We start from the raw sequence: 22,114 nt of genomic DNA, 5'->3' as shown, positions 1-22,114 counted from the left end.
AAAACAATTGAACTCTTTTTTATATTAGGTTACAAAGGAAGAAAATCCAGGCCACCCAGTAGTTAGGGTCCAGAGGAGAAACAAACAAGCAGTCAACCGCAATTGTCATTAGAGCTAAGAATTGTGCTTAGGGTAAAATACAAACGAGGAGAATTTATTTGAGGACAAGGACTATCCAAGTCCTCACACGGGACTGCTACATAAAGCTAATGGATCAGCAGCTTTAATCTTACTTTAGTAAGAGCTTACTAATATTTGCAGTTTTATTCAAGCTGGTTTTAAAATGTGAGTAAAAATCAGGGACATAAATAATGAGCAGAATGTCATTCCAAACAGAAAATGAAGCCAGATTGTGGTGTCCATGGGAAACTACTATAGTTTTGTATGTCTGGAGTGAGTGGAGAAGGGAGAGAGAGGGCAAATAGCAGGAGATGGGGAGATGGGGCTGAAGAGATATATTTGGTCCAGTTGATTGTAAAATATACTGAAGAGTTTCCATGCCATACTAAAGGGGGTTTATGCATTTTGAACCAGTGGGGAGCATGACTTGATGTCATTAATATTTCCCTCCTTGAAAAATCTCACAGCAGTGTGAAAGATGGCTTGGATGGGATTCAGAATTGAGACCCTGGTATTGTAGATACAGAGTATTGAACAGATTTTCCCCATTCACTCCCCATACCTGGAATACCTTCTGTCTTTCAGTTCAATACATTGGAGTCCTAGGTACGTTGTAAAGTCTGCTCAAATGTTACCTCTCTGTGAAATCTTCCTAGATCTTTTGTCCATCAAAATATTGTCTCTCTCTCCTTGTCTCCTTCTCTCACTTTCTCTATAATCTTCCTTCTAGCTCTTGCATTAGAATTGATATATTTAGGCTATCTCTTTAACTAATAATGAACATAAAAAGGGATAACTACTCAAGAACTATTTGCAGAACTGGATATTTTCAGTAAGTGTTTAAAAGACAGATTTATAATAAAATCTTAAAATAGTATATTGATATAAAGAGGAGAGATTTTGGAAACTATGTATGTGAAATTAATTCTAAATCTTGCTAATATTGTAATCATTAAGTTTGTTTCTGTTGTCACTTCATCAGTTCTCCTGTGTACACTAGCTGTGGAAAGAATTTTCTTTTGTGTCAGATAATTGTTGATTTTAGAAAACAAAGACAAAAGACAAGTGCTTTTCAATTTACTTAGTACATGATGAAGAACATAGGCATGCCTAAAAAGGGATTATGATATTAATGCTTTCTTATAAATTAATTTCTGTTGGGTATTTCGATACTTTTTCTTGAAATTAGGGGAAATGTGAATTTCACACCAATATATTCTCCCTAGGCTGCCTTACTCTGAAGCATTTTTTCTAAAATTGAAGGGTGAAAACAAGTATGTAGGACTCTACTGACTTACAGTAACTATCAACTGTAATATTCTCCAGTATTAAATTTTGCTGCCTTCACTTTGTAAACCAGAATAATTACTTTATATAAGTCTTTTAGACATATTTTTCCAAGGTCTATTAGTTCCATACTTAGAAGTGATTAATATTTATGAGTTATTACAGATGACTTTTTATTAAAATATAGTTGATTTATAATGTGTTGATTTCTGCTGTTCAGCAAAGGATTGAGTTGTACATATATATGCATTATTTTTTATATTCTTTTCCATTTTGATTTATCTCAGGATACTGAATATAGTTATATGTATACATTGTAGAACTTTGTTGTTTATCCATTCTATACATATTTGTTTGTGTGTGCTAACCCCAAACTCCCAGTCTACCCCTCCCCTACTCCCCTCCTTGGGAAACACAAGTCTGTTCTCTATGTCTGTGAATCTGTTTCTGTTTCCTAGGTAGAATTTCACAGATAGCTTTGCTTGTGTCATATTTTAGATTCCATATATAAGTGATATCATATATTTGTCTTTCTCTTTTTTTTTTCTTAGTCTGATAATCTCTAGTTCCATCCATGTTGCTGGAAAAGGCATTATTTCATTTCTTTTTCTTTTTTTAGCTGAGTGTATTCCATCATACATATGTACTACATCTTTGTTCTTTATTCATTTGTTGATGGACATGTGTTAGCTATTGTGAACATGCCTCTATGGATATAAGTGTATATTTATCTTTTTGGATTATAGTTTTGTCTGTATACAGGCACAGGAGTAGGGTTACTGGATCATATGGTAATTCTAATATTTATAAATTATTATTTCACAGGCATGCCTAACCAAAACATTCTTAATGTATTATTTCTAAAAAATATTTCAAAAACACAAATGCATTTTTTCTTTCACCCATCTAAGCATTAAGACACTGATGATATAGATGTGGAAAACTGAACAGATTTTTTCATTTACTCTTCTGTCTTTCACTTCAATCTGTTGATAGCCTTGCTATCCTAGTGACCCACCTAGGTTCTAAGCTCCCTGAGTCTGCAGTGACTTAATAATTGATGCTTAAGTTAGTGATTTCATAGCCATTTCAAATATTAAAAAACAGCTGCAGGCATCATTAGAATTCACCCAATAAATGAGTTATTTTCATCTACTGGTTATTAAATCAAGCAGCAATCACAGGAACCAAGAGAAAAAAAACCTAAATCGTTGAAAATTTTTATACATAGCTAAATATTTTATCTTAATTTAAATGAAAATGAAGGATTCTGATCAACATAGTGTAAGTAAATGCATGATTATAATTTGGGGTGGGGAGGAAATAACTTACTGTCCCTCCTTCCGACAAAATTGAAAATGAACTATTGAGTTCCCTTCACTGGATTCTACATAGATGGTTAAGAATTCACATCAAGCAATTTGACATCTATACTTGAAGTACAAATTGCCATAGGTCAGAATATTTTATTTAATATAGATAAAAAGATTTTACAATATACATATCCCAATTTTTAATTATCCATATTTGATTTAAAGAATACCATATTTTAATATTACACATTTAAATTTCTAAAAGTGCATTAAGGGAGAAAGATATTCTTTTGTAATGAATTAAAAAAATATACTACTATGTTACTGTTAATACTAATTGGAATAGATATTTTGGTTGTCAATATTCAGAGCCTTAGAATATCAAGACTCTTGAAATTGGATATGTCTTTGACTCATAAATTATCCTCCCAAGAGTAAAAAGGAATGAATAAAAGACAGATATTTAAATTATACATTGATATAATGAAATATTAAAAATGTTGCTTAAAAGACAGGTATAAATAGTTTATACAGCATTAAGTATAATAAAACATGAGGGATAGAGAGAAAATAGATATTCCAAATTTATGTCTGTGCATTATATTTACATTTATTTCAAAGACTGGAAGTTTAATAGTAATTATGCTTATGAGGCTTTTTAAAAAAATACCTGTGATGGATTCATTTTGATATTTGGCAAAACTAATACAATTATGTAAAGTTTAAAAATAAAATAAAATTTTAAAAAAATGGTAAAAAAAATTTCAACTACAAAAAAAAAAAAAAAGGGTCACAACTTAGTGACTAAACAGCAAAAAAATTTTAAAAAGGTATCTTTTACAAATACTTCCTAGAATAAATCTAAAATGAAATGTGCAAAACTTTTACAAAGAAAAATAAAAAACTTTCTATTTAAAAAAATATTATTCAAATTTGCTATACAGGCATGTGATTTTAAGTATAACATATATATTTACTGAAGTATGACATATATATGAAAGCATACAAATCCCAAGTGTATAATTTAGTGACTTTTTCACAGTAAACACAATTTGTGTATTCAATAAATAGAACTTCAGTGGTTCCCCAGAAGTGCCTCTCATGCCCTACTCTAGTTACTAACTCCACTAAACATAAGAACTATCTTAATATTTATCACTATGGATGAGTTTTGCTGCTTCTGCATGTTATAGAAATGAAATCATACAATACATATAAACTCAACATTATGTGCGGGTGTGAGTTATCCATGTTGTATGTAGTATTTTACTGTATGAATGTATCCAAACTTATGCATTTTACTGTTATTAATCGTTTGTGCACTTTTTGTTGTTGTCCTGTCACTAAGTTGTGTCTGACTCTTTACAACCCAATAGATTGCAGCAAGCCAGGTTCCGCTGTTCTTCACTGTCTCCTGAGGCTTGCACAAATTCATGTCCACTGAGTTGGTAATGCCCTCCATCATCTCATCCTCTGCTGCCCTCTTCTCCTTTTGCCTTCAATCTTTCCCAGCATCAAGATCTTTTCCAGTGAGTTGGCTCTTTGCATCAAGTGGCCAACCTGTTGGAGCTTCAGCTTCAGCATCAGTCCTTCCAATGAATATTCAGGACTGATTTCCTTTAGGATTGACTGGTTTGATCTCCTTGCAGTCCAAAGGACTCTCAAGAGTCTTCTCCAGCACCACAGTTCAAAAGCATCAATTCTTTACCTCTCAGCCTTCTTTATGGTCCAACTCACACATCCATACATGACTACTTGGAAAAACCATAGCTTTGACTATATGAACCTTTGTTGGCAAAGTCAAGTCTCTGCTTTTTAATTCACTGTCTAGATTTGTCATAGCTTTTCTTCCAAAGAACAAGTGTCTTTTAATTTTGTGACTGCAGTCACTGTCCACAGTGATTTTGGAGCCCAAGAAAAGAAAATCTGTCACTGCTTCCACTTTTCCCCCACCTATTTATCATGAAGTGATGGGACTGGATGCCATAATCTTAATTTTTTGAATGTTGAGTTTTAAGCCAGCTTTTCACTTTCCTCTTTTACAGTCATCAAGAAGCTCTTTAGTTCATCTTTGCTTTCTGCCATTAGAGTGGTATCATTTGCATATTTGCGGTTGTTGAAATTTCTCCCAGAAATCTTGATTTTAGCTTGTGATTCATCCAGCCCAGCATTTGCACGATGTTCTCCACATATATGTTAGTTTGGGCCTGTTAGCAATCTAGCTTCTTATGAACATTCTTGCAAATTTATTTTGATTATCTTATGTATAAATTCCAAGAGGGAATATACTTTTTAAGTCATAGGATGTGTCTTTGACCGGCTTTGATAATTCTTATGCTACTTTTTGTCAGCAAAAATGAATGGAAAGGAGGGAAGGGAAGGATAGAAAAGGGAAGAGAAGGAGGAAGGACCAGAAGCTGTTACCTATGCAGACGTTTGATATTTATATTACCTTGGGCAGTATTAACAGGTCATTGACCCCTGGCTTGTCATTTGTCTCAGTGTCTCTTCTGGTCTTTCTTTCCTGATAAATTGAATAAAGCTGATGACCTTTCATTCGTATCTGTTATAAAGTATATCAGCTTTCGTTGCTTCTCAGTCTGATCAATTTGATCTCACTTTGACTTTTATGAGCAGTAACTAACATGAATGGAGCAGTCTGTGCCAATGTTATGATTTAGAGATTAACGATGACACGTAGATTAATCATTATATTGCATACTTTAAATGCACAGAATTAGTATCTTTATACTAAGACACATCAAGAATCTAGAATAAGAAAACTCAAGAGATTTACCTAATCAGAAAATCAGGGTACAAGACAAAAAAGGTGATACCAATATGTCTAATAAGAGAGAAAAATAAACACTAAAAATCACACTACGGGCATGGGATAACGTTTTAATTTTGAAAGCTAATTTTATAACCCCAAATGCTAAAACCATCTTTTTATAACTACCCTGACTTTTCACAATGATTCTTCTGATACCAGGAAACTCAGCCTGAAGTTTTTGGAATGATCAAAATTAAGAACATGATCTTCATTTTTGTTGGCCCAGATATCTGCTTTAACACTTCAAACACTCTTTTAAAATATCTCACACTGTATCAAAAATAACCTTCCTTAGCCACAAAGAAATCTGAGAACTCTGTCAGTCAGCAAGCCCATATGTAAGTGAGAAAGAAATGTGCTGCTTAGTTTACATGACAACCTACAGATCAAAGCAAAATAAATAAATAATATTGAGTTTACTAAGTCTTCTAGTTCTTTGGGAGTAAACACTGGATATAAATACATTGAAATGAAACACTGAAGATACTGCAACTATCTGTGTTGAAATTAGATAGAAAGTATAAGTCCCTGGCAAAGGGGAATGATCATTTTTAGTATAAAATGTTAATGTTCATCAAAAAGTACAAACCAAACATAGTACAGATTGGTAGACTAAAAATAAAAGGATTTGCCCATTGTTGTAGAAATATATAATTGCTCTGAAGGATAACAGTTTTCTAAATGCAAGCTAACCATAGTTCATCTGTTTCATTTAATATTTTTAAAATGGCATCTTACTCATTAGCACATATTATTAGGACTTAGTTCAAATGAAATCATCATCTATAGGAGAATATTAAAAGTAAGTTTTTTGTGTGTTTTTTTAAACTGAGAAGTTGTTATATTTTCTTTACAATGGTCCAATATGTTTTCCTAAAATATAGATTTATTTTAAACTTTCATGTCAAGTTTTACAGTGGTTTGAAATCACCATGAGTTCTGATTTGCACAATAGTTTCTTCCTTTCTTTAGGCTTCAGATTTTAGAATTAATCAGCTTTTTAAAAGTAGTATTTTAAGGAGGAATCTCCTCCCCTCAGAGAAATAAGCTCAGGGAAATAGTAAAAGTTATGTCAAGAAGAGTTCAATTATCTTACATTCACTCTACTCTTGGCCTACTTAGGAGCTCTCAACAGAAGGGCAACCCTCTGATACAAGTTTAACAGGAAGTTTGTTCCATTTAAGAAGACATTCACGGTGTCAGGAAGCCAGGATTTTGTTGAAAAAAAATAGTATTATAAGATGCTTTCAATCCAGTTCCTTTATTCAATTTGGTCAGTATTTTACACAGGTTAAATTATTATTGTTCCTTCTAGAGACTCAATAGTGTCAGTGGTTACTATAATTCTGTGTATATATATATATATATATTGTCATTCCTAAGGATTTAATCTCAAGTGCTATAAAAATTATTTTTTGTATCTAAATAAAAGAGAAAGATAAACTTGAAGAAGAATGTGTCTGCCACTCTCATCAAAATTAATAGGAGGTGTTCCAGATTTTAAGAGGAAAAAAGTATATGTATGATTCAAAACATTATTTTTTTCTTAATTATAATTGATTGAGATCTTTGAAATAGATTTAGGTCTAGAAAGTTGTTTCATTGATATTTTTAATGAATTTTTATTGGAGTATAGTTGCTTTAAAATGTTGTGTTAGTTTCTGCTGTACAGCAAAGTGAATCAATTACATGTATACATATGTCCATTTTTTAAACATTTTCTTCTCCTTTAGATCACCACAGATCACTCAGTAGGGTTCCCTGTGCTTAACTATACGTTTTCATTAGTTATCTATGAAACTAATTTGTTTTATACACAGTAGTGTATATATGTCAATCCCAATCTCCCAATTTTCCCCACTCATTCCTTCCCTCTTAATAATCATAACTTTTTTCTCTATTCATCTGCAAATCTATTTCTGCTTTGCCAATAAGTTTATCTGTACCATTTTTATAGATTCCACATATAGGCAACATTATATTTGTTTTTCTCTTTCTGACTTACTTCATTCTGAATAATAATCTCTAGGTTCATCCATGTGTCTGCAAATGGCACTCTTTCCTTTTTATGGCTGAGTAATATTCTATTGTTGGAGAAGGCAATGGCACCCCACTCCAGTACTGTTGCCCGGAAAATCCCATGGATGGAGGAGTCCGGTAGACTGCAGTCCATGGGGTCTCGAAGAGTCAGACACGACTGAGCGACTTCACTTTCACTTTCCACTTTCATGCATTGGAGAAGGAAATGGCAACCCACTCCAATGTCCTTGCCTGGAGAATCCCATGGACGGAGAAGCCTGGTGGGTTGCAGTCCATGGGGTCGCACAGAGTCGGACACGACTGAAGCAACTGAGCAGCAGCAATATTCTATTGTTAGCTTCCTTGGTAGCTCAGCAGTAAAGAATCCACCTGACAATTCAGGAGATAGAAGTTTGATCCCTGGGTTGGGAAGATCCCCTGCAGAAGGAAATGGCAATCACTCCAGTATTCTTGCCTGGAAAATTCCATGGACAGAAGAAACTGGAAAGCTATAGTCCATGGGGTCACAAAGAGTTGGACATGACTTAGCAACTAAATAACAACAAATATTTCATTTTATATATGTACCACATTTATCCATTCCTCTGTCAAAGGACATTTAAGTTGCTTCCATGCGTGGCTATTTGTATATAGTGCTGCAGTGAACACCAGAGTGCATGTCTCCTTTTGAATTATGGTTTTCTCTCAATATATGCCTAGGAGTGAGAGAAATTAAGGAAATAATCCCATTTACCATCACACAAAATAGCACAACATACCTCAGAATAAACCTATCTAAGGAGACAAAAGGCCTATATTCAGAAAACTGAGATATTGGAGAAAGAAATCAAAGATGATGCAAACAGATGAAGAGATATACCATGTTCTTGGAAGAATCAGTATTGTAAAATGACTTTACTACCAAAAGCAATCTACAGATTCAATGCAATCTCTATCAAATTTCCAATGGTATTTTTCACAGAATTAGAACAAAAAATTTGCAATTTTTATCAAAACACAAAAGACCACAAATAGCCAAAGTGATATTGAAAAAGAAAAACCAAACTGGAGGAATCAGGCTACCATATGACCCAGCAGTCAAAACATTTTTAAAAACAATAAAAAAAAATATTACTGTAATGATTTTATTTTACCTAACTTTTATTTTTAGAATGCATTAACTTTTAGGAAAAATTTTAGATTTAATATCAAAGTGAAGTGAAGTCGCTCAGTCGTGTCCGACTCTTTGCAACCCCATGGACTGTAGCCTATCAGGCTCCTCCGTCCATGGGATTTTCCAGGCAAGAGTGCTGGAGTGGATTGCCATTTCCTTCTCCAGGGGATCCTCCTGACCCAGGAATTGAAGCTGGGTCTCCTGCACTGCAGGCAAATGCTTTACTGTCTGAGCCACCAGGGAAGCCCAATAGCAAAGAGAGTGCTTATTCTCTGCATTTCAAACCCAGTATAATAATGTATAGCGTATTTAAATTATACATGTGTTGATAGTATTTAATCAATCAGGATTCCATTAATGAACCCTGGTTCATCATAAATATTTTAGCATTCATCTTTTAAAAGTACATGATTCAGTAAGCAGTGTAGCAGTAATTAGAAACTTTTTGGAGGGAAATATATTTTGAGAGATGGACATTGAACAAGTATGCTCTTGTTTCTCTTACTCAGACTGTGATTGGAGCTAGAGGCAGTCATTAGTAAGCAGCCAACAATTCTCTGCAATAGAATTAATTCAAAATAGTTGTCATGGTTTTCTCACATCAACTATTTTATTTCCTAACATATTTTAAAGTGTATCAAGATTAGGACTGTGTACTAAATATATGAAATATTTTTCAGAGTAGAAAATTATCAAATTAATAGGATGGTTTAATCTCCATTTAGGTGTGAAATCCTTCAGACAGTTAAATGTTCTGAAGTTTATTTCCTACTCTTTTGACAAAGTTATCTCAACCTATTTCACATAGAACCCATAAAAATATTTATATAGCCACCAGGAATAAAGTGGAGAGAACTTGGAGTATCTATATGCAATTTGGTAAAAAAATATTATATAATCTTGATATTATTAACATAAAGATAAAACATAAAAATTAGAGAAGTGCTAATATTGAAATTTTATAAACTGTACAAATACATTTTTTCATGACAAATGAGCTTACTTTTAAAAATATATTTTAGTATGAATTATATATATATATATCCCTAAATTAGCCATGAGAAATTTTAGATACATTTTGATAATGATCTTTCCAAACTATCATAATCACTATGAACAAATGTTGAACGAATCAGTAAATGGTAGCAAAATGTAGTTGAATTATAATGTCCTGTTAATTTCCAGTGTACAGCACACTGATGCTATGTATATATGTATACATATATATAAGCCAAAATATTATATATAATAGAATGATCAAGATAGTTTGAGATTAATTTTTGAAAGCTTCATAACCTATAGTCTTTTAATGAGTTATTCCATTTTTTTACTTTTGTAATATTATAGAACACTTTTAATCCCTAAAAATTATAATTATTAATTTAAAAATTACATCACATATCAAACTTTGACTTATTGTGAATATCAAATGCCACTAAGGTAGTAACAGGAAAAAAAAAAAAGAGTAAAGGGGGAAAAATGAGATAAAAGAAAGAAAAGTATACCAATTAAGAAAGTCTACAAAAGCAATTACAGGAGCATCTGGCATGTAATAACAATAATGAAATAATCATTTGTATCTTGTATTTAAGAAGAAAAATTAGATAAGAACAAAGTAAATCGAAAGAATGCTATATAATTTACTGAAATGCTTGCAAAAAAGACTTCCAAGTAAAAAGTATCAAAGCTAACAGACACAATTCAATAAGAATTGATGCTATATGAATAGCCAGTTCAGAGAAATATTTGACCCCCAAAGTGTTTATTTTTTAATTGCCACGGCAATATTTATTGGGATGTTGTCAACAAAATTTTCTGACTCCAAACTGCATAGTTCATGAATTCAGTGCCAATAGGCTGTTTTGTATTTGGTACAAGGAGTTTCCTTTCTTAGCTGAATGCTCATCAACCCTGATTCTTTTACCCCTTCAAGCTGCTGAATTGACCTCTATCAATAACTGTAAATTAGAATAGACTTTGTAGCTTTCAGGATTCTCTCTCATGAGTCAAATTCTCTGACCAAGAGCCTGAGGACTGTGATGAGCTTAGACTTTGAGCAGGTCTAGCTTTATATCCTGACTCAGGAAGCAACATCATAGACATAACCATAAACTTTGTGAATATAGCTTGTTTGTGACATTATGTTTTAAGGTAAACCAAAGTCTCCAGTCATTGTCTAGATTTTAGCTTATGGGAGTGTATATAGGCCCTCAGAAGACAACATTAATATTTCCTCATTACTTTATGTAGTAACTTGGCATGTATGTATTCCTGTTTTCATTTTTTAATGTCATGTTCAGTTCATTTCAGTCGCTCAGTCATGTCCGACTCTTTGCGACCCCATGAACAGCAGCACGCTAGGGCTCCCTGTGCATCACCAACTCCTGGAGTCCACCCAAACCCATGTCCATTGTGTCGGTGATGCCATCCAACCATCTCATCTTCTGTCGTCCCCTTCTCCTCCTGCCCCCAATCTTTCCCAGCATCAGGGGCTCTTCAAATGAGTCAGCTCTCTGCATCAGGTGGCCAAAGTACTGGAGTTTCAGCTTCAGCATCAGTCCTTCCAATGAACACCCAGGACTGATCTCCTGCAGGGTGGACTGGTTGGACCTCCTTGCAGTCCAAGGGACTTGCAAGAGTCTTCTCCAACACCACAGTTCACAAATATCAGTTCTTCGGCACTCAGCTTTCCTTATAGTCCAACTCTCACATCCATACATGACTCCTGGAAAAACCATAGCCTTGACTAGACGGACCTTGTTGACAAAGTGATGTCTCTGCTCTTTAATATGCTGTCTAGATTGGTCATAATTTTCCTTCCAAGGAGCAAGCATCTTTTAATTTCATGGCTGCAATCACCATCTGCAGTGATTTTGGAGCCCCAAAAAATAAAGTCAGCCACTGTTTCCACTGTTTCCCCATCTATCTGCCATGAAGTGATGGGACTGGATGCGATGATCTCCGTTTTCTGAATGTCCAGTTATTGAAGTGTAATGTATATACACTGTGGCTTCCCTGGTGGCTCAGAGGGTAAAGTGTCTGCCTCCAATGCAGGAGACCGGTTATTGAAGTATAATGTATATACACTAAAGGTCACTCTTTTAGTCATATATTTCCATGAGTTTTAAAAGATAAAGTAATGTGATGATCACCAGAATGAAGACAGAATAGTTCCATTACCACAAAAGATTTCTTTATGTCCTTTTGTAGTCAATCTCCCTGGTAAACTTAAATCAGATAGATTTCTGTCCCTATACTTTGACCTTTTCTAGAACATCAATAAAATCAAGCTTTATAATGAGTAGCTCTTTCTTTCTTCCTGGATTCTTTCATTGAGTGTAATGCTTTTGAGATTCATTCATGGTGTTACTTGTATCAGTGGTCATTCTTTTTTAAATTTTTGATGTGTTATTCCATTGTGTGGGTATGCCACAACTTTCTCATCTAGTCATGACTTAAAGGATTATTGTTATTTTTCATGACTGAGGTGGTTATAAATGAAAGTGATATCAGTTTTCACATACAGTCTTTGTATGGGCATATGTTTTCTTTTCTCGGGTAAATAAGAGTGTAACTGCTGGGTTTAGGATGACTAAGTTTAATATCAAATGAAATGGGTAATATTATTTAAACATACTGATTTTAAATTTTGCATTTCCAAGAACAATGTATCAGAGTAAGTACTGCTTAATAACAATGGCAGCAATTACAGCAATAATGACAGTCTTATTGAGTGCTTGTTTAGGATCTTCCAGGCAACAGGCAGTATGCTAAGCACTTTATGTATTTTTAATTCATTTCATCCTCACAGGGATACATAAAATGATTATTATTATTATTATCTTTATTTTAAATGTGAGAAAATAGAAATCCAAAAAATGTTATATAACTTGTCCAAGTTGTCAGCCTACAAGTAAGTGGTAGAGCTGAGATTCTAACCTAGAAAATCTGGCCATTGGATTGCCTTCCCTAAACACGATGTCCTACTGCCTTTTCACTTACTGGTTAGATAAACACTAGGAATAATAGAGTTCATCACTCTAAAGAAAAATTAAAGAATTCTAAAAATTTAAACCAATATAATATTGTAAAGTTTAAAAATAAAATAAAATTTAAAAAAACAGTAATAGAAGAATATAAATTAAAATAGCATTAAAAAAAAAAATTTGTTCTTAAGGCATTTTGTGCAGAACATAAACTGAAAAATTTAGCATCCAAGAACTTGAAAAAAATGTCAGTAGTACATACACACAATAAATGTCCTTATATACAAGTTGCCCAATTTTTCCTGCATTTACACAATCCCTTTGCCAAAGGGAAATTGTTTTTCTTACACGGATGTAAGTTTTAGATTGAATTGTTGTTGTTCAGTCACTCAGTTGTGTCTAACTCTTTGCAACCCCATGGACTGCAGCAAGCCAGGCTTCCCTGTCTTTTACCATCTCCCGGAGTTTGCTCAAACTCATGTCTATTGAGTTGGTGATGCCATCCAACCATCTCGTTAGATTGATTGTAAAGGGTCTACAATGATAATCAAAAAGGAAATTAATTTCAGTCTTTGAGAATAAGAAATGACATTGAAAGACTCCAATGCACAAACAAAATTCTATTTACTGTGAGAAAGAAATAGAACCTGACATTTTTATCATATAAAAGGAGAAGGACATAATAGAATAATTAAAATAGGCTTTATATTTTTATTTGCAGATTACATTACATAAAAGTCCTCATGACATTTGACAGACACTAAATAGTTTTGAACCTTTATGTTGCTCAGGATTATTAGTTGTTATATTTTTATTAATTATTTTAGAAAAAAATTAAGGTCTATATTTTGACACTGTGTATAGAACCACCTAAAAAGAATCTTTCTCAAGCTTTATTTATGGTTTTTGTGTCCTTTGAAAGTGAAATTGTTAGTTGCTCAGTCATGTCCAACTCTGTGATGCCATCGACTGTAGCCCACTAGGGTCCTTTGTCCATGGAATTCTTCAGGCAAGAATACCGGAGTGGGTTGCCATTCCCTTCTCCAAGGAATCTTCCCAACCCAGGGATCGAACCTGGGTCTCCTGTATTTTAGGCAGATTCTTTACCATCTGAGTCACCGGGGAAACCCTTCTTGTCATTTAGTTGACTGCAGAGAGAGAGAGAATAAAATGGTTCCAACAGACGTGGATGTTATCACATTTTTGGAGATAGGCCTGATAGAAATAGGTGAAGAAAGGAGAGAAGTAATCATCATGTTGGTGTCTAAAGGGCCTGGGATTATTCTATTATGTATATTGTTTATGTTAAGTCACAATATATTAAAAGGCATCACATTTTCTCTCCCACTCTCACGTTTTTATCAGGTGTTGATGCAGTGCTATGTTTTACCCTTACTGATTTTTTAAAACATTCAGAGTGAAGGTTCAGATATGTGCTTATATAATGCACAGTATACCTAGATTGAAATTGCGTCAACTGTGGCAGCCATTTACCTCCTCAATTCATTCTGGATACTAAATAAATGTAGCAAAATAGGGGGGCACTCTGCCCAGATTTGTGTAAATATTCCTCAAGTGATTTTCAAATCTCTGTGAAGATTAAAAATTTTCTTTGAGAATGGCTGAAGCCACAGTATGGCACGAGAACAAAATATATACAGTTATCAGGGCAGAGCAGAGTGTATCAACAAGTAACATGGTGCAGAAGCCAGATTTTTATTTCTGATTTTCTCTCCACCCAGACTGAGGCTAGAAACATGATCTCTCAGTCTTGTGGTCTGGCCTGCATCACCCAAGTTTTAGAAACTCTTGAGTGTGTATGTGCACGTGTGTGTGTGTTTGTGTGAGTCCCATGCTGTTTTTATTCTATGCTTTTATGAGTAATGGTCTTTACTGTTTTGGTATATCTCAAGTTTTTTTCTTTATGTAGACTTACATAAAAGTTTACATCTTTCTTGGATTTGCTGTGTGTGTGTGTATCTATTTATTTGGTGCCAACCAGGGAAAATCTGGAGTCTCTAAACAGCTCTGACTTCTCCACCTCTATTTCTGCTACATTGTACTATTGTGGGACAAGTTGAAAAGAATCCAAAGTCTTGAACTATCATGACATTTTCAATATTTCCCCTAGCTTTCATAGATCTAAGATGTTTTATCATTCTGTTCTTAGTGTCATATAAAGCCTACTGTGCTGTGCTTGTGCTGTGCTTGTCATATAAAGGATCCTGTGCTGTGCACGTCCTTGAGAGATAAGCACAACTACAGCCTGTCCATTCATGAGCTTGGTCCTCTGGAAAAAGAGAGTACAGGTGTCCCATTTGTGAAGTCGGTGACGTCCAAACGGCAGACCTTCCGGGTGTTCCTGCGGCTCACCCTGCACTCTCGGGGCTGCTTCCACGCTTACATCTCATACCGAAACCAGCCAATCAACAATGGTGAATTTGACATCATTGTCCTAAGTGAGAACGAGAGGAATAATGTTGAACGCCACGTGTCCACCTCAGGAGTGAGCATTTACTTTGAAGCTTATCTGTATAATGCTGCCAGCTGCACCAGCATGCCATGGCACCTCCAGCCCATGCACACGAGCTCTGCCCAGCGCCGGCCCTCCACAGCTATGGAGGAGGAAGATGAAGATTCACCCTCTGAGTGTTACACCCCTGAGACAGTGAAGAAACTGAAGAATGTGCACTGCTACGTGTCACCAAAGCAATTCTCAGAGAAGGAGTTCTACCTGAAAATCGTTTCCTGGCACCTTTACACCTTCCAGCTGTGCCCCGGAACCAAATTTTCATACCTCAGCCCTGACCCTGTCCATAAGCTGCTCACCCTTGTGGTGGATGATGGCATTCAGCCTCCTGTGGAGCTCATCTCTAAGGAGAGGAACATCTCAGCGGCCACGTTCATCCGCTCCCTCCATAAGAACACAGGAGGGTCCAAGACCTTTCAGACAAGGTGAATGTTTTCCATCGAGAGCTCCCGCAGGCACATATGAAAAGACCACATTCTAAAGTCACCCTGAAGGTCAGCAGACATGCCTTGTAGGAATCGTCTCTGAAGGCCAGTCGGAATTTCTCCATCTCAGATTGGAGCAAGAACTTTGAAGTGGTTTTTCCGGATGAAGAAGCTCCAGACTGGGAAGGGCCTCATTGGGAATGGTTTGAATTAATCTGCAAAGCACTATTTAACACCACCAATCAGCTCTTCACCCGATTCAGTGACACCAACCAGGCACTAGTGCACCCCAACCCTAATTGTCCCACTCATCTGCTCCTAAAGACGTATGAGTTTGCAGGGCGCCTGGTGGGCAAGTGTCTCTATGAGTCCTGCCTTGGTCCAAGCTTGCTTCACCCGTTCTTTCTTGGCCCAAATCATAGTACTACATATGCATTACAAGTACTTTGAAACAGGTGACCCAGAATTCTACAAATCTAGTTTGTTTCATCCTCAACAATGACATGAGTAATATGGAGCTGGTCTTTGCAGAAGAGAAATTTAATAAATCAGGTCAATTAGATAAGATCAGAGAAGACTCCCTAAGAGACCCGCTTCAGAAACAGTAGTGAGTAGAATACAGCAAGGAGAAGGAAATGGCAACCCATTCCAGTATTCTTGCCTGGAGAATCCCAGGGACAGAGGAACCTCGTGGGCTACCATCTACAGGGTCGCACAGAGTCGGATACAACTGAGCGACTAAGCACAGCACTGCTGTTGATGCTAAATCACTTCAGTCGTCTCTGACTCTGTGTGATCCCATGGACTGTAACACACCAGGCTCCTTTGTCCCTGGGGATTCTCCAGACAAGAATACTAGAGTGGGCTGCCATGCCCTCCTCCAAGGAAATCTTCCCAACCCGGGGATCGAACCCAGGTCTCCTGTATTGCAGGCAGATTGTTTACTTTCTGAACCACCAGGGAAGCCCAAGAATGCTGGAGTGGGTAGCCTGTTCCTTCTCCAGAGGAACTTGCTGACCCAGCAATCAAACTGGGGTCTCCTGCTTTGCCGGCAGATTCCTTACCAGCTGAGCTACCCGGGAACACCCCATATAAAGGAAACTTGTTTATAAAACAGTTTCAATAGCCTCTTGAATAGACCAGTTGAAATAAATTGTCATTAAAATTGCTTCCTGTGCTATATAGCAGGTCCCACTAGCTATCTATTTAACACATGGCAGTGTGTATATGCCAATCCCAATCTCCCAATTCATCCCCTCCCCTGCCCCCAATGTGTCCTTATATCTACATCTCTCTTGATGCCCTGCAAGTAGATTCATCTTTACTGTTTTTCTAGATTCCACATATATGTGTTAATGCATGATATTTACTTTTCTCTCTCTTCTTTATAGCATAGGGAGCTCTGTGGTACTCTGTGGTGCTCTGTGGTGACCTAGATGGCGGGATGGGCTGGGGGAATGGAGACCCAAGAGGGAAGGGATGTATGCACATATATAGCTGATTCACTTTGCTGTACAGCAGAAAAAACACAATATTGTAAAGAAACTATACTCCAATAAATTTTTTAACAATAGCTTCTGTGTTATCAAGGAAGCATTGTTCATTTGCTAATGAGTTTTTTTTTCTAGGACTTTGTTCTCCCTATGTGTCAGCGTAAATGTACATGTTAATAAATGAATAAAATGTGAGTGGGTACATAGTCGAAATGGAAGGAAGGAATCATATGTGTTGTTAGCAGATATGCCTTCTGGTTAATTTAGGCTGCTTATTTGTTGCAAGATGAAGAAATTTACCTGAAGATGGTTCCAGTACTCAGAGTTTATTACAAAAGTACATACACATGGCTTCTCAGGAATACTTCTTGGGAAAAGTAGAGATCACATGATGGTCAAGAAGTAGATGAAGTGATTTAAGATTTGATCAAAGGCAGCCTAGCTCTAGAATCCAGACAGTTCGAGGGGTCTCAGGAGCATGTCTCCATCAGCTGGTTTCCTCAACTTCTACTCTCAGTATCATGGTTTGTTCTTTTCTGCCTTTTCTACTTTCTCCTAATATGACCTCTGCTGTATTTCATAACCTCTCTTTACTTCATTCCTTTCAGTCTTCTTGTGTTCTCTGTATTGTCTCTGTACATTTAATTCATATTTTTTTTAGAAATTTTTATTGAGTTATAATTTACCTACCATATAAGTCACTTGCTTTACTTGTACAATTCACTGAATTGGGGTACATTTACAGAGTCATGTAACTTTTTTGCTGTAGGCAGAGGTTCATTGTTGATTTTTTTTCTTTTGGGGGGAGGTGTTTCCTTGGCCATGTGGCATTTGGGGTCTTAGTTCCCCAGTCACGGATTAAATCTTCACCCCCTGCAGTGGAAGCACGGAGTCTTAACAGCTGAACCATCGGGGAAGTCCCTTGATTCATATTCTTAAAAATTAAAAATGAGACTCAATACATCTCCACAGAACAGGTCATTGGCCAGATCTTAGAGGAAGATACATGGCATAAAACATTGCTCCTAAGGCTGCACCTTCATCAGAGGCTGTGGTCTTGGAAAGCACCATGATTGGACGTTCTGAATATCTTCACGAAGAGACAAAGGAAAATTCAAATGTAGGCTCCATGAGAGCCACAACTTTCTCTTTTTGCAACACACTTCTTTGTCTCCTTTTCGAAGAATAGTGCCTGGCATGTGAACACTTAAATATTTACTGACTGCATGAATAAGAAAATAACTAATGCATCATTTGGATTTGCTTGTGGAATATGCAATAACTTCATAACAGTGTGGAGCAAGGAGATCCAACCAGGTCCAGGTCATGTTCAACATAAACCAGCATCATGTGCTTGTTTAGGTGTGGAGTCAGTGAATAAACTTGTTCATGAGTAAGGGGAGGGAACTCTCAGGAAGGAAATGGCAACCCTCTCCAGTGTTCTTGCCTGGAGAATCCCAGGGACGGGGAAGCCTGGTGGGCTGCCATCTCTGGGGTCACACAGAGTCAGAAACGACTGAAGTGACTTAGAAAGGGGAGGGAACTCTCAAGCTTACCCAGACCATAGAACAGAGTGCCTCAGTCACCTTCTTCCAGGTCATGTACAATACATCTGAATATATCTTCTATAATTTAAAAATATTTAATTTTGTTGTTTAGAGTATGACAGTAATAAGAGAAGAACATTTACCTGGTTCCCATGTAATGTGGGAGTGTATGCTCTCTCTTTTGAACCACATGCAGCTATCTACCAGAAATGTTCCTTTAGAGGCATCTGTAAGATAAGAAAATTTAAGAATAATCTTACTGAAGATATGTCTTAGGCACCATAATTATACAGAAAGAAAACTCTTCTAAATCTCTATACATAGAATGTCCCAGTGAAATTCTAATCAAAAAGGAGGGGAAATCTTGTGGACATAACTTGTGTACGTCAGTAAGGACAGTTAGGAGCATTACAAAAGGAATATTTTCAGTACTTCTCCATCTCACCCACATTCATCCCTGTCTTTTATATGCTTCCCTGCAATTCAACCAATCATAGGTGTCCATGCATATGTATATATGGATCTCCACTGGATATTTCCTGAGACCTACTCCACACCTATAGCATTAGCATTTTGATGAAAAAAACAGAGTAAGCCTCCGGAAATATCCAGTGGAGGTCCGTATGCACATATCCATGGAAACCATGGCTGATTCATGTTGATGTTTGGCAAAAGCCAACACAATATTGTAAAGCAATTATCCTTCAAAATAAATTTAATTATATGTAGATAAATTTAATTATAAAAAATGCTAATCCTAAATCATCCAATACTTTCCTATTGCCTATTTATAATACTTTCCAATATGCCTATTTACAGTCATAAATCAAATGACCGTGTATCATCTCAATTGAGCCGAGAGATTTGATGAGCCAAGTACTCTTAATACATATATAAGTTGAGAAAATGGAGGCTCACCTAGGAGGGATGACCTGCTCACATCTATTTGTCTATAAGTCACATCATCAGGATTTGAATGTAGGCCTTATAACACCCTAAAGCTGTCTTTTGAGATTTCACACTTCCTGAAAGTGTGATAACAATTTAACATATCACTACTTCCTATGAATATTTACACTTTAATGTGAAAGTGAAGACTGTCAATGTATAACCCAAAGTTTCCTTAGTAGTAAAAAATAAAATATTTTGACAACTTGAGAGATTTTATTACTAAAGGGGGTTATCTTCCCATTTTCTAAAGGTGAGGTTGACTCAACTCTGATTAATCCTACTTATTCTCAGATTGCCTCAGTCTGCAAATGATGAAAACAGAATGCTGATTTTTTAAAAAAATAATCTACTTTTATTGATATATAATTTTCAGTGGTGTAGATTGACTCTGATTTTAAATGTTTCTTTCTATTATGATCTATGAGTTTGTTTCAGGACGTATTAGACACTTGAGTAAAATGGATAATTCTCAAGTTTACACAGGGTACCTTTTTCTCTGCAATAGGAGAAATATGCTAAATAAAGTTGTATTGGCAAACTGACTTGTACCACAAGGATAATATGAATTAAACCCAAAACAGTGTAATAAAAAGAGAAGGAGAGGGAAGAATTCTGGGTGAGTGGAAAGTTTAACAAACACACACACACACATAAACACATTTACACATACACACACAAAGTGAACAGAGAATTCTTAAATCTACTTCTATATTATATCTTCACATACTGATTTTGTTCTGCTTAAAAATGACACAAATAATTTTAAAAATAATTTGGGGATATAGGTATACCTGCTAAACCAAAGCAAGCTATGATTACAACATCCAGTTTGGATTTAAATAGAACCCTCATTTATCATCAGGCCATCCTTAGACACATTGAGAAATCTGTTTTTGCTATTCTGTACTCTCTTCACACAAAGGCACTGGGTCAAACATCTTTAACTAACATAATGATAAATAAATAGTTCTGCTTTCTATGGTAAAAGATTCAATGGCACATTCTGGTAATTTTCCTGAAGACGGTTATGTGGGTATGTACTAGCTCAGTTGCAAGTCCTGTCCAGCTCTCTTTGTGACCCCGTGGACTGTAGCCCACCAGGCTTCTCCATTTATGGGATTTCTCAGGCAAGAATACGGGAGTGTATGGCCATTTACTCCTCCAGGGTATCTTCCCGACCCAGGGATTGAAACCGATTCTCACGTGTCTCCTGCCCTGGCAGACAGAGTCTTTACCACTGAGCCACCTGGAAAGCCCCTGAATATGATTAAATTGAAGTAATTAGTACATCAGCTGAAGTGCTTAGCAAAGGCTTTGAATTTGAATGTTTGTTAAGCTCCCTTTGTAGAGTTACATAGTAATGTCATTAACATCATTTCCATTTTTTTTCAGTACTTAATCAATTCAATGCCAGAAACAGTCTAGCTACATTTTTTTACTTTTTATGATATAGGCAAAATTTCTGTTGCTGGTTAAAATGTTTTCAGTGAATCAAATGTGCTATTTTCTTTTCCACCCCCTAAAAATTACTGAGGTAATGGAGGCATGTAGAATAGAATACATTTACTACTAAGATAGTTAATAGAAAGGTATTTTGGATATGCATTCAATTCAGATTTATAATAAAAAGTTTCATTTGTGTAGGAAATCATTTAATTATCAATAAAAGGTCAAAATGCAGTAATTAAAGCCCCTGAAGTTAAAGAATTACAGTTTTCTGTATGTGTGTGTATGGCAAGTTAAGTGAAAGTCTATATACTTCTACTTCAAAAATCAATATTGTCTTTTCTATGCTGGCTTCTTAAAATAAGCTACAAAAGCTAGTGTTAAACTTTTATCTATTGGATTTATTTTCAAAGTGTTTTTACATTTGGAGAAAAAAGTGTCTTACAATATTCTGCAATTTCAGTCATATGCCTTTTTTTAAGTCTGGAAGGATGCATAGATCTTTTTATACAGCTTGAAGCACAAGTTACATGAAAAGTACTGACTTTTCTCCATACAAAGAGGCTTGAACCTTTAGACAGACACCCTATTGGCTTTAATTGTATTGAACAGACACTGAAACTTTAAGTAGCTGAATAGTTGATAGAAATAGATTTATAAAATTTTGTTAAGAGCAGTTAATGATGCATAAAGTGTCACTAAATTTAAGGTTGTAATCATGAAGGCATGAGATGCCAGACCCACCTGAAAACAAAAAACAATAATAATAGTAAAATGCTGAGGAAACAAGCTATAAAAATACTTTCCTGGTGGTGTTTGTTGGTTTGGGTCTTTTTTTAGTAGATTTGTATCATTCATAATTGTATTGTCAAACATTTTCTGTTATGATGTGCTTACGCTAATATATATACTAAAAGTTAAGTCCTGGTTATAAAAAATAAGTTTTCTCTGTTTAAAGATTGAATGAATATATCTCCATGGACAATTTTC

General features: G+C 35.6%; 1 protein-coding gene and 1 pseudogene across 1 annotated transcript in view; both read left to right on the top strand.

The window, feature by feature from the left end:
- Positions 1-22,114, top strand: part of ROBO1 (roundabout guidance receptor 1) — a 1,293,158-nt gene that overhangs the window by 320,977 nt on the left and 950,067 nt on the right. The window lies entirely within an intron of this gene.
- Positions 13,903-16,295, top strand: LOC102284941 (apoptosis-resistant E3 ubiquitin protein ligase 1 pseudogene; annotated as a pseudogene).

Source organism: Bos mutus, chromosome 1, assembly GCF_027580195.1.
Source record: "Bos mutus isolate GX-2022 chromosome 1, NWIPB_WYAK_1.1, whole genome shotgun sequence".
Classification (NCBI taxonomy): Eukaryota; Metazoa; Chordata; class Mammalia; order Artiodactyla; family Bovidae; genus Bos; species Bos mutus.
This window is presented reverse-complemented; position numbering and strand designations above follow the sequence as displayed.